This window comes from Oscarella lobularis, chromosome 15 (genome assembly GCF_947507565.1).
Source record: "Oscarella lobularis chromosome 15, ooOscLobu1.1, whole genome shotgun sequence".
Lineage (NCBI taxonomy): Eukaryota > Metazoa > Porifera > Homoscleromorpha > Homosclerophorida > Oscarellidae > Oscarella > Oscarella lobularis.
Genome location: NC_089189.1, coordinates 1,681,241 through 1,693,723, shown reverse-complemented (window position 1 = coordinate 1,693,723; position 12,483 = coordinate 1,681,241). Strand labels below are relative to the sequence as shown.

The window sequence follows — 12,483 nt, the reverse complement described above, 5'->3', positions numbered from 1 at the left end:
TCTCAGACCCTTTCTCGCTTTCCCAGATGCTCCTCTCAAGCGAGAATGGGTCTGGGATGGTAAAAAAGTGTCCGCAAAAAAGGAGGTGGTCGCTGGCAAGAGGGGTCGTACGGAGGTACTACTGTACCGCCCTAATTAACTGTCCCTAGGGACAAAACTACTACAGTATAAATAGCCTTATTTGTTATACGTCGTGGGACGCAATGCTGTAGAGAACTCTTCTCGAGAGATCGCGACAAAAAGCGGAAGCATGGTGAAAGTCTCTAACAGAGCTATAGGCCTCGCTCGAATGCTGAGACGCGTAGAAAAGTAGGGTTTGACTAGATAGGCGGGGCGATAGTGGGCGGTACCATCCCAGAAGCCTTTCTCGCTTGAGACGGGAAAGCGAGAAAGGGTCTGCATGAGGCGAGGCTAGCGTTTGCACTAACGATAATAGTCGGTTTGCGGAAGATGAAAAAGAAATTTGCGGTACGAGGTGGCATAAAATTTAATTAGGATGCGGTTATTATAATGATCGAGCATGTACTGATTAGATAGCTGCCTCTCCCAGTGGTATAGACTTGTAATGACACAAATTTTTTTATCTAAAAACAATTCGTACATGAGGAGTCGGACATTGGAATTAACATTCGAACGACAGAGAAACAGAAACATCAATCTAAAGTAGCTTGGCCAGACCTAAGGATCGACTTTCATTTAGATCGAAATTTCATTTCGGAAAAGTTGAGGGGCTCGACTTAATTTCCAATCGCGCCACGCTATTGCAGTCAGTGGATCCGTACGGTGATACCCACCGTTTAGACTCGAACCATAGCAAGTGTTTGTATAGTCTTGGTACCACCAAGCACCGTAGTGGCCCAGTTTTCGCTCGGAGTAGGACCATTGTTTTGGTCTTTCGTCGAAAACTTGATCCCATTGTGGAAAAAGAGCGAGTCGCCAACAATTCCATTATTGAACCCGCTAACACCAAGAACGTACTTGGCACTTTCGTCACCCACGCTAAAATTGGCGTATTTTACATGCTCTCTATTTCCTTCGCATCTCCAAGGTCGACCCTTAGCTCATTTCCGGTGGGACTAAGACTGAGTAGCCAGTGTATGTAATCGAAACCTAACCAGAATTCGACATTTAAGTTGCCAAACCGGCGCTTGTAGTCGTTCCACTCGCGATAGAAATCGACGGATCGGTCTTGTCGTCGTTGAAAGACGGTCCATCCGCCACCGTCCGTATCCATGTCGCAGTAGACTCGAATAGTTCGCGTCGAGTTCGAAAAAATGACGTCGTAGATTCCGCTTTGCGCTTGACTGTTTCTTCCGTAAAGACAAGAGCAGGTACTGCACGACTCGTTGAGAAGTAGCCACTCGTTGATGACTAAAATGAACGATGGTTGCTTTGACAATGCTCGAGCTTGGTGTTAAAATACCTGGCGTTTCTCCAGGCTCGCCTTTCTGATAAAATGCAGGTTTAGCTTAGGCTTCCTATAGGAAGAAAAGTTTCGCGGTACCTGCCCTTTGGGTCCTTCCGGTTCCACTTCTCCCTGCATACGCAAACGGTCTCACGTGAAAGGATGCGGTATAATGCAAGACAAACCTACCTTTGGTCCGGCATCTCCCATTTCTCCTTTCTGCGTGCATACGTTAGTAGCTTCATTCATAAAAGCTATGATGCCACAATCCCTAGCTCGGAGCCCCAACACCGCCCTCAATTGATTGATCGAAACTAGAAGTGCATTTTAAAGATTGGTTCGGAAATGAGCCTACGCTCCCAGCGCGAGCTGCATGTTTGCCTGAACTCTATGAATTAACGCCGCAGAGACCAATTCTCCCTTTTCGCCTACACCACTGGGGCTCGATCCTTGGTCAAATGCGGACAATTAAACCTCGTAGATTCGTTCGTCGGCACAAAGCATCCACAGACATGCAGGCAAACGCTTTATCGTCGAGCACGACTCCCTGACAAAAAAATCGTATAAAAATAGTATTTTTTATGGTGTATTTAAGAGTAAAGAGATAGAGCGAAGGATGCCTTAATTAGCCGAGACTCCGAGTCGCCCGTACGGAGCGGCTCTAGGTCCGAAGAACGTACATCTAAATCAGACGACTCAGACTCTGTTCTGTTGCGCAGCGAAACGGGGAAGGACGTCGCCTCAATCGACTAACTAGAGTAGGACCTCGGCTTTCGGACATTCTGCGATTTCGGACGCTCGCACAGCAAATCTAGCAAACCGATTCTGGCTTCCTATGGCGCATTTGAAAGCCCAATCCCTGCCAGGAAGATGTGCTAGAGCGCAAATCAATAGACCAAACGCTCGTGATTTTATGAGAAGATTAGCGCGCGCAGGTCAAATCCTCCGGTTTCGGACAACAGTATCGCTTTCGGACACGTATGCGTAGCTCATTCAAATTTTAATGTTTCGCCTAGAATTTTTTTCACAAAATCCTCTATCATAGAGCTTTCAAACGCAGTAAAGCTTTAGCCAAATGGTCTAGTCTATCGCATGCTAAAAATCGACGAATATACCGACATCGCACCTCGGTGTTCGGACACCAGTTATTCCGTTTGCAAAGCCCAAATCCGTTTCTAAAAGGATATTCTGAATTTTGTGTAAGGTATTTGAGACGATTTTCAAAAGCAGCTTGAAAAAGAGTAACTTTGCTAAGCAATTAGGCTGTTTAGTGCATGAAAATGCATTTCTTGGGTTTGCTTTAGTAGCTATAAAACTAAATATAGCAACGAGATTACCCAAACTGGTACAGAAGCAAGCGGTGCGAAGAAAAAGTCACCCTTAAACTTCAAATTATTGAAAAATTCTGTCACATACCAGTACAGGACGTTACGCAAAATGCAGTTTGTTCAAACTTTATCATAGTGTTTGTACTGTTTATGGTATATTGCCAAGAGCTCAGGCTACGTCAAGCTGACCATCTGCATTTATTAATTTATCTATTGCGTTCTAAGAATTTCAGTTTGAGTGCTCTTATGTAAAGATCGAATTTCAGATTCTTGGTATCACACTCTGGCTGTGATATCTTCATGAAACTCGATGCCGCTAAAAATATACTTGCTCTACTTATGGAAGAGACAGATACTGTAAAAAGGCGTACTTTTATGTAATGTTTCTGACGTTGCGATCAAAATCAGCACGACAAATGCATTTGGCGTAAAGTACTGTATGCGGCAGAATTTTTCATTAATACGAAAATTTAGGGTAACTTTTTCTTCGCACTGCTTGCTTCTGTGCCAGTTTGGGTATTTTCGTTGCTATATTTAGTTTTATGGCTACTAAAGCAAACCCAAGAAATGCATTTTCATGCATTAAACAGCCCAATTGTTTAGCAAAGTTAAGCTGCTTTTAAAAATCGTCTCAAATACCTTACAGAAAATTCTGAATATCCTTTTAGAAACGGATTTGGGCTTTGCAAACGGAATAACTGGTGTCCGAACACCGAGGTGCGATGTCGGTATATTCGTCGATTTTTAGCATGCGATAGACTAGACCATTTGGCTAAAGCTTTACTGCGTTCGAAAGCTCTATGATAGAGAATTTCGTAAAAAATATTCTAAACGAAAAATTAAAATTTGAATGAGCTACGCATACGTGTCCGAAAGCGATACTGTTGTCCGAAAGCGGAGGATTTGACCTGCGCGCGCTAATCTTCTCATAAAATCACGAGGGTTTGGTCTATTAATTTAGCTTCGGTCCCAGGCCCTTCTCCTCCCCGGGGTATCCGGGATCAGAGGAGAAGGGCCTGGGACCGAGGCTACTATTGATTCGCGCTCTAGCACATCTTCCTGGCAGGGATTGGGCTTTCAAATGCGTCATAGAAAGCCAGAATCGGTTTGCTAGATTTGCTGTGCGAGCGTCCGAAATCGCAGAATGTCCGAAAGCCGAGGTCCTACTCTAGAACCTACAGCAACTGTGCTTAATTAACGAAGGAAAACGCGTTCTTACTTCTAAAAGGAAGCAGCGCGAGTCTTCCCAGCCGCTCAATACCAAAGGATGACTCCAATAAACGGCGGATTCTACGGCGAGTTTTTATGGTGAGTCTCCGGCCGGGATATGTCGTCGCCAAATACCCGGAAGAACCTTTCATTCTCGCTTGATCCGCAGCAACAACGGTTTAACCTACGCAGCCACCGAAAAAAGCAAGGAACGTGCTCGCTAGCACAACTAGCCCGCGTCGAGGTCCCGAAGAACATGCAGAGCTTCGGGGCTGGGGACGACCTGACTCTAGCTTGCCAAGAAGCTGTGCGAACGGATAACCAAGCTGGTCAACCCGTGCTACGATCACATAATATTCCTCAATGCGTCTTTTCATTCAACTATTGACGACGATATTGCCAGTCAAGAAAAAATCTAGTATTTAAAATTTAATAAATTGGCTACGTTCTTACGAGAACGATATTGCCAGTCATTTCGCTGGCCTTCCGTGTATTTGACAATGTGAGAATAACCGTTTTCGTGCTGTCTTCAACGAAAAGCCAAGTCACCATATCGTGAAAAAGTTTCTTTCCTTTCAACGTCTCAACATCATCGCATTGGTCTGGTCTACTAGGTAGCTAGGATAGCGCACGTCATAGGAACTTCCCATTCGCCACCTGAGTTCTTGCAAGACGTACCCTCCACAGTGACTCTAATTCTAAAGCGACCATTTGAAGGAATAATTAGTCCAGGACGAACTTAATTTCCCAAGTATGGGATAGTCTTCGGAAAGAGGAGAGTCTTCATTCCGTCCATACATATTTCCCACGTTCCAGTTAAACGTTGCTCGGGCCAAGACGAGTGTCCAGCTAGCTAGCGGCGATAATCGGACGTCATATCAAATTTTGCTTTTCGTTTTGAAATGAGCGCTTACGGAGCCGATCGAAGTCTTCAAGCCTTGCAAGACATTCGATGTTGAAGATGCGCTCTAAATCGTTTCGTATTTCAAACCAGGATTGACGGAAGACGTCGCGCTTTTCTTCACCTTCGCCTTTTCGCTTTTGGCACCTCCTTTTTGCCGTCCACGCTCTCGGATGGCATCGCATGCTTTTCGACTACTGGAATGGCCATGGCTCGCTTTCGAAAAGCTTCTCGATCTCGAATGAGTTGAGGATCCATACCATGCAATGTTATACGGGCGTTTGTATTCTTTGAGTACGATCAGTTGTTTGAACGTTTCTTCTTTCGGAGAAGAGAGAAAGCTAGTAAGAATCCTCCTTGTAACGAAATCGAGCAAAGCAATTGCTTTGATGTCTTGTTGAAAGGCATTTCGGCCGCGATCGCAAAATTTCCTTCTTTCTCTCAGCAAAGAAACCTCATTTTACGACGAAATGGCCAAAGTCGCCTCACCTGAGCCTCGATCTAATCACGAAAGTGCGTTGATCGGCGATGAATTGCACCTATTCGGCGGAAAAAAGGGAAAACATCCCAAATATTATTATTTCCCGCGCAATGAAATCTGGACATGTAATGTCCAAGAAGAGAAAAAGTGGAACCGTTGTATTGCCAAAGGAAAGAATATTCCGCCTCCTTGCGAGGGAGCACAATGCGTGGTCATTAATGGAATCATGTATTCGTACGGGGGAGCGAAGGAACGCTGGGGTTATCTGGGAGAGGTGTTTGGTTTGGATCCAAAGAAAATGAAATGGATCCAAGTCGCCACTCCCTTTCATGGAAAGAAACCATGGCAACGCTCCTTCTGCTGTGTGTGGGCCATTGGAGGGAGATTGATCATGTTTGGGGGATACAGCGGAATGAACATTCCTCGAGGTCGTCTCCAATCAGGAGCGCATTGTAATGACTATGTGAATAATGAGATTTATGAATTCGTACTTGAGGAAGGAAAGGAAAAAGGTACAATTTGAAATCTGGGAATAATTCAAAAGTTGATGATTAGGATATTGGTTGGATGTTGAATTAAGTGGAGAAAGACCACAACCACGTTCCAGTGCTGCCATGGAAACGATTGATCAACATCGAGGATTACTCCATGGAGGGGATGATGGCAGTAATAAATCATTAGATGATCCATTTGTGATTGATTTGAGAGAAAAGGTAAATCCTAATTACCGTACCGGCTCTAATAATAACCCCGGGGCTCTAATTTTTCAACTCTCGTTTGAAGTGGCCTTTTATTGGGAAGTGGGGCTTAATTGGAGAGTAGGTAGAATTACTAAAGTGAGGAGGTAGAGTAACTAAAGTAAGGAGGTACGATTTATTACTAAAGTGAGGAGGTGCGATTTATTACTAAAGTGAGTAGGTACGATTAATACAACTCCGTCTTTGGTTAGGTTGTTTGGGATCGCTTGCTATTATTGGAGAGTGGGATACTATTAGAGCCGGTACTGTATGTTTGGAAATAATTTAATGAAATGTAATACACATGGATTTGCATCGATTTCCTTCCAAAACCATCCGCTCAAAGTTATCACAGAATTTGTCGATTATCAAAACTAGGATTCAAAGATAGAAATTGCTTTCTTCTCATTGGCGGGTATGTCAGAGACTACGCTTCAGACCACGCCTACATTCTTGACTTTGACGAAAGAAGATCTTACGCGGTACGAAATCAGAGCTATTAATATCAAATTGTGATCAATTTTATTAGCTTCACCTAAATCCGGAAAATGCAGCTATTGATAGTCACACTCTCCATTGCGTAGAGAATCGAGATGGATCTGCTCAGATCATTGTCACAGGGGGAGAAGACCAAGATTTCAAATTGAAAGAAATTCTGAATCAATTTACTCTGGGTAATGAAGAATGATATTAAAATCATTTTTAATTTCTTTTTCTAGGTCTATCAAATGAGTTGTACATGCAGATTGAAACTCGGATATTACATGATTTGTAATTATTTCATTATTTCCTTTTCAATTTTTATTTTTACTCGATGCGCAGTAGTTGTAACGCGGGGTCGTCTTATTTATCCTGCCTTGTTTTTTATTATCTTAGCGTTTTTAGCAAGACACGTATTTCGTTTTATGCGTTATTTTTATCTCACTATATGTTTATGCGGGACGCCCATTTCCCGTATAAGGCTTTTCGACGTTTTCCTATTTGAACGCGTATCTGCTCGTAGCGAAGACATCGGACGCTGTACGCTCTTCTGTGCTTATCTAACGTTACTCTGAATCCCATTTTCGCAGTTTTCATGTGTTTTCGAGCTCGAAATCGGCTTGGACGTCGGTGAAAGTGTGGATCGAAAGCGGTATCGGTACGAATTGCTCTTAGGACGTGTGATTGTAGGCAACTGATGCCTCTCGACTGCTCCGAGTCTCCATCGCGTCGCTGGACATCTCCAAGCGAGGAACGCGATCATAATGGTCCCAAGTAAGAAGAAGTGGTTTTTCTTTTCCCAAGGGCTCCTTAGTACTAGGCCAAGTTTCGCTTCAACGCCAATTTTATCGAGAATTCTTAACGAGGCGTGGTTAATCTTAATTCGTAACGGAAGTAGTGTGATTTTGGCCAAAATTCGACTCGCACCGAGCGTTCGACCTCGCAGAGTTATCAAACTCAAAAAATCACAATAGATTTAGCGCGTTCATTTGAAAATCGACAAGGTCATATTTTCTAGCATCCCTGAACTATATATAGCACATGGTTTTTGGTCCAAAACCTCACTTTACAGAATTCCGATTTTTTCACGTAAAACGATAGACCTCGAGTATCTAGTTGACTCTACGGTCTCAAATTATCCAACTCGACGAAAAAATTTTATTTCAAAAGGGCGTGGCTAATTAACGTGTACCGGAAGTGGGTCTTTTTAGTGTTAAATTTAGCCCGTACGAACTGTTTGACCTCGCAGGGTTGTTGCACTAAAAAAGTAGTGTAGATCTAGCGCGTTTAGTTGGAAATACGCGAGGTCACGTTTTCTGAGAGGTTTTGGTCCACCTCTTTGGTTCTCATTATTTCGCTATGAAATAATGGGGATTGGTTCCCTGTTTGATCTCGCGGTGCCCAGTTGACCTCACACCTCAAATTTTGTCTAAAATTGACTTTTTCGTAGATAGTTATATGTGAACATGTATCAAGTCTCTTCTCCTCCTTCACAGTCTTCCCTCTCCCTTATCAAGGTAAATAACACGTGTATTTGGATCTAAGAATGGTTGGAAGAGGGGGAGACAACCAAGTCAGGCAGAAGTCAGAAGATGGACTTGGGGCTCGTTTGCACCAACCCCCTCCAGATAAGATCTTAATGTACATTCACCTAATAAATAAAATACCAACATTCTTTTGTCTCCATAGACCCGCCGCGGACACGAAAGCGAGCGAAGAAACACAGCAGAAGAAGACGAAGACCAAAACTAGCTATTTATTTTGTAATTTTTGCATTGTAGAAATATTAATTATTACTTCTAAAATATATTATGCATTGTCCACGCAATAAGTAGTAGAACACGTCTGCGGCTCAAGCGCGCCGGGGGAAGAGACCTGGCGCGCCGCGGTGCCGTCCTCCGGCGTTGTTGCTTCACTCGCTCTTGCGAGCAGGTGAAGCGGTGGGTCTGAGGCGCTGCAGTTCCCACAGCAATGTATGCCTGCACGGTCATCTGAAACGCGTGCAGGCATTTTCGATTTAGCCGCCGTTCTCCCGGGGAGACAACCATAGGATAGCTCCGTCAGGAGATGCGCGCCGTCAGTGAGGGCCGTTTTTTCTGCTCCTGCCCAGGAGAGGTGGCAGTTTAGACGTTATGACCTCATGCCACGGAGGCCTCTAAGCAGTTTAGGGGAACGCAACTTATGGACGAAGTTGCAATTCCCCGGGTCTCCTTGGACCGCCCGTCGTGCTGAGGACGTTGGGATCGCGGTCAACCTCTTCGTCAGTTGTCATTCTTCTTCAGTCGATCCTTTCTATTAAACAAAGGAGAGTCAGGATAGATCAACTTCCTGCATAAATATCAGAAACAATCAGAACAAGTGTTCGACGTGAATTCGAAAAGAGATGAAAAATTCCACGGACTTTTATATAAGTTGAGGAATTGGAAACCAAATTGAAAATAATGAGCTATTATAGCTCATGGTTATGACTCGACTGTAGTCTCTCTAACAATCTAACAGTCTCAAAAAAAGGTGTTGTGCTAAACACGTATAGCGCCGTCACATAGGCTCTGAATCTATTAGAAGAGCTCAGCTTCTACGGATCAATCCTCCCCAGCGGGGGGTTCACAATCCAGATATCCCAAGCTACATAAAAAACGTCTGATTCTCATTACCTGGTGAAATGCGATGGCGGAGAAAATTTCCCATGTCCTTTCGTCCTTCTTTCCAACGTCGTCCTCATCTCCACCTTGCGTTACTGAGAGAAAAAAGCGCTTTAGCCTCGCTAAATAGATATTTGCGCTGTTGCGCGTGTCTCTGTGTCGGAAAACGCAGATACGATCGCGAAGAGAGGCCCGTGCCCCGATGCTTTGGCTCGAGTAAAGGAACTTCGCTGTGCAACTGACTGGATGCGTACGGAAAGCGAGGAGCGTGGAAGAAAGAGGGAAAGCGATTAGCGGCGAAGTCGGATGCTACATATTGTCGCGAAAACGAGTTAATTAATAAAAAGACGCGTGAACGCTCCACGTACCTGTGGAGAAAAGACTTTAGAGTCGTTCTGACGAGTTGTAGAGGCCAAAGGACGCAGGATCGCTTCGCCAGCCGGAGATTCCGGTTCATTCATCGCTCGCACTTCAGTCCCGGACTTGTAGAGCACTCCCGGATACACTAATGACTAAAACTGGCGGATTGAGAGCTCGGAAATTAACGTGCAACGGTCATGTTTGGCGGCTCAACCATCAATTTTCTCTGTTTATGAATGGGTTGCATTAGTGGACTTAGTGTGACCGGAAGTCAACCGCAAGCGAGTAAACTTCGTCGAAACTGGAAGTAAATTGGACGGGTAGACAACCCTGCAAAACATCTATTGCTGAAGACGCCTTGTGAGCTCAAACCTTGAGCAAACTTTATTATTAAACTAGAGAATGATGGCCCGGTGTTCACCGTGTTGCCATCATGCAGAGCCTCCCACCGCTTACCGTACGTGAGTGCATTACATAGTGTGACGTCATAATTTTTTGTGTTGTCACATATTCACGTGGTCATTACAGCCGTTAGCTAATACAGCTCAGTCCTACCTACATACTGTAAATACTTTCATGATTGCAATGTTTTCCTAATTAGGCGCTTTTCTGACATACTGTATTTGATAAAGTGCTCTGTTATTTGAGGAGGACCTATGCATGTGTACGGGAGTGTACGGGTCATATTTCCTGTTACCCGTACACGCGTACATACCCACCCACATACTGTACATGAGTGGATACTTTTGATTGTGACGTCAGAGTGTCACAATCAAAACTGTCGTTTCGGTTTCTCAGCGCATTTATAACACGGAAAATAGCACAGATCAATTGGAAACGGGGGTTTCTAAGCATTTTTTCCGTTTATGAAAGAAAAAACGCATTATTCGCGCCGTAAATCGCCTTTTTCGGGCCACCGTTTTGGGCCCTATGTCACGCATGCGCTGTACACAAAAACGGGTTTTTAAGTTACGTCACAATACCGAGCGTGACAAACAGACAGACAAACAGACAGACGCTATCACCGACGTATGTTTTCAAATGCTCAAGGCGGTCGATCTCCGTGCAAGGAAGGAGATCCTCCATCAATTTTCCAACAAGAGGCGCCAGGACATCGTCCTATTCGATTGGTCGCAGTCGCGCCCACTTCTGTTAGATATCTCCGTCATTCATCCGTGGATGGCATCCGTCTTTCCCGCCACATCCAATTCAACCGGCCATGCAGCAGCGGACCGTGACAAGCTGAAGAATACCAAATATCTTAAATCCGCCGCCAGCCTTGGGTACGATTTCAAACCCCTATTATTTGAAGTCTTTGGAAGGTGGAGTCCTGTCGTCTCCGAATTTTGTACGACTGTCGCGTCACGCGCCTTCGAAGATCATCCAGCAGATAAGGCGGAGTTCCTCCACTACTGGCATCGTCGACTGTCCGTTTGCATTCAAAGAGAAAATGCCACATTATTCTGAAGAAAGTGTCATCAATACTACGTGCTGATGATTCTGATCCCATTCCCCAACCAGCGGACTCATATGTCCGCTGGTTCGTCCTGTCTTAGCGTATGTGTTAGGTATACTGTTTCGTTGTGTAATATTTCAATCCATTTTTAGTCCCCTTCTCTGATGTCACACGTATGTAGACTTTAAATGTTTGTCACTTTCGTATATAACTAGAGAATGATGGCCCGGTGTTCACCGTGTTGCCATCATGCAGAGCCTCCCACCGCTTACCGTACGCGAGTGCATAACATAGTGTGACGTCAAAAAATATTACATCACACTATGTTATGACAACATAAGTTATGTTGTCACATATTCACGTGGTCATTACAGCCGTTAGCTGCTACAGCTCAGTCTTACCAACATACTGTAAATACTTGCATGATTGCAATGTTTTCCTAATTAGGCGCTTTCCTGACGTACTGTATTTGATAATGTGCTCTGTGTGTATTGAGGAGGACCTATGCATGTGTACGGGTCATATTTCCTGTTGTACGTACATACCCACCCACATGTGAATACTTTTGATTGTGACGTCAGAGCGTGACAATCAAAACTGCCGTTTCGGTTTCTCAGCGCATTTATAACACGGAAAAAAGCACAGATCAATTGGAAACATGGGTTTCTAAGCATTTTTTCCGTTTATGAAAGAAAAAACGCTTTATCCGCGCCGTAAATCGCCTTTTTCGGGTCACCGTTTTGGGCCCATGTCGCGCATTCGCTGTACGAAAAAACGGGTTTTTAAGTGTCGTCACAATACCGAGCGTGACGAACAGACATACATACAGACAGACATACAGACACTTCCGGCCCTAAGATCACGTTTGAGAGAGCCTCCCTCCGCCGTTATACGGGCTCCACCCGTACAACTCTGGTGGTCGGCTCCATGATTGTTTTCTCATAATAAAGACAGACAGACAGACAGACAGACAGACAGACAGACAGACAGACAGACAGACAGGCACTTCCGGCACTAAGATCACGTTTGAGACAGCCTCCCTCCGCCGTTATACGGGCTCGAAAACTGCGTTTGCCACCCCGTACAACTGCGGTGGTCGGCTCATTAATTAAACCTCGGGCGTGGTTTGCGCTCTACTGCATTAGCTTGTTGCGCATTATTTGTATATATCAAAGGATCACTTGGGCAAGGTAGTTCGTCGCATGTTTCATTCTCTCTGTTGTGCCGTGCACAGGGCAGGCCGTCCAACCTTTGAGGCGGATTGGCCCACGGACGTGACCGATCCTTTATGCCTGAATTCGCCACACGTAGTAGTGCAAGTGGTCTATTCACTTCCACTGTACCTGACCGTTTACTGCAAGTTAATTATAAGGCCGCAATAAACAAAACCGAACCTGGGCATGGGAACCGCGCAGTCCACGCTAGCCTCAGACTCTCCCCGCGATACTAGAGAGCGGTTCCTTTGATGATAATTCGATTTTTAT

At 44.7% G+C, this 12,483-nt stretch overlaps 2 long non-coding RNA genes across 2 annotated transcripts; both read left to right on the top strand.

Moving 5' to 3' along the window:
* The first annotated feature begins 5,131 nt into the window (after nt 1-5,131).
* Nucleotides 5,132-7,009, top strand: LOC136195793 (uncharacterized). Its single transcript, XR_010671947.1, has 5 exons — nt 5,132-5,187; nt 5,248-5,836; nt 5,880-6,543; nt 6,591-6,735; nt 6,781-7,009. It is a non-coding gene; the product is annotated as an uncharacterized lncRNA (long non-coding RNA).
* Nucleotides 7,010-7,021: 12 nt separating this feature from the next.
* LOC136195792 (uncharacterized) lies at nt 7,022-8,287 on the top strand. The gene is made up of 3 exons (XR_010671946.1): nt 7,022-7,081; nt 7,132-7,315; nt 7,992-8,287. It is a non-coding gene; the product is annotated as an uncharacterized lncRNA (long non-coding RNA).
* The last annotated feature ends 4,196 nt before the right edge of the window (nt 8,288-12,483 follow it).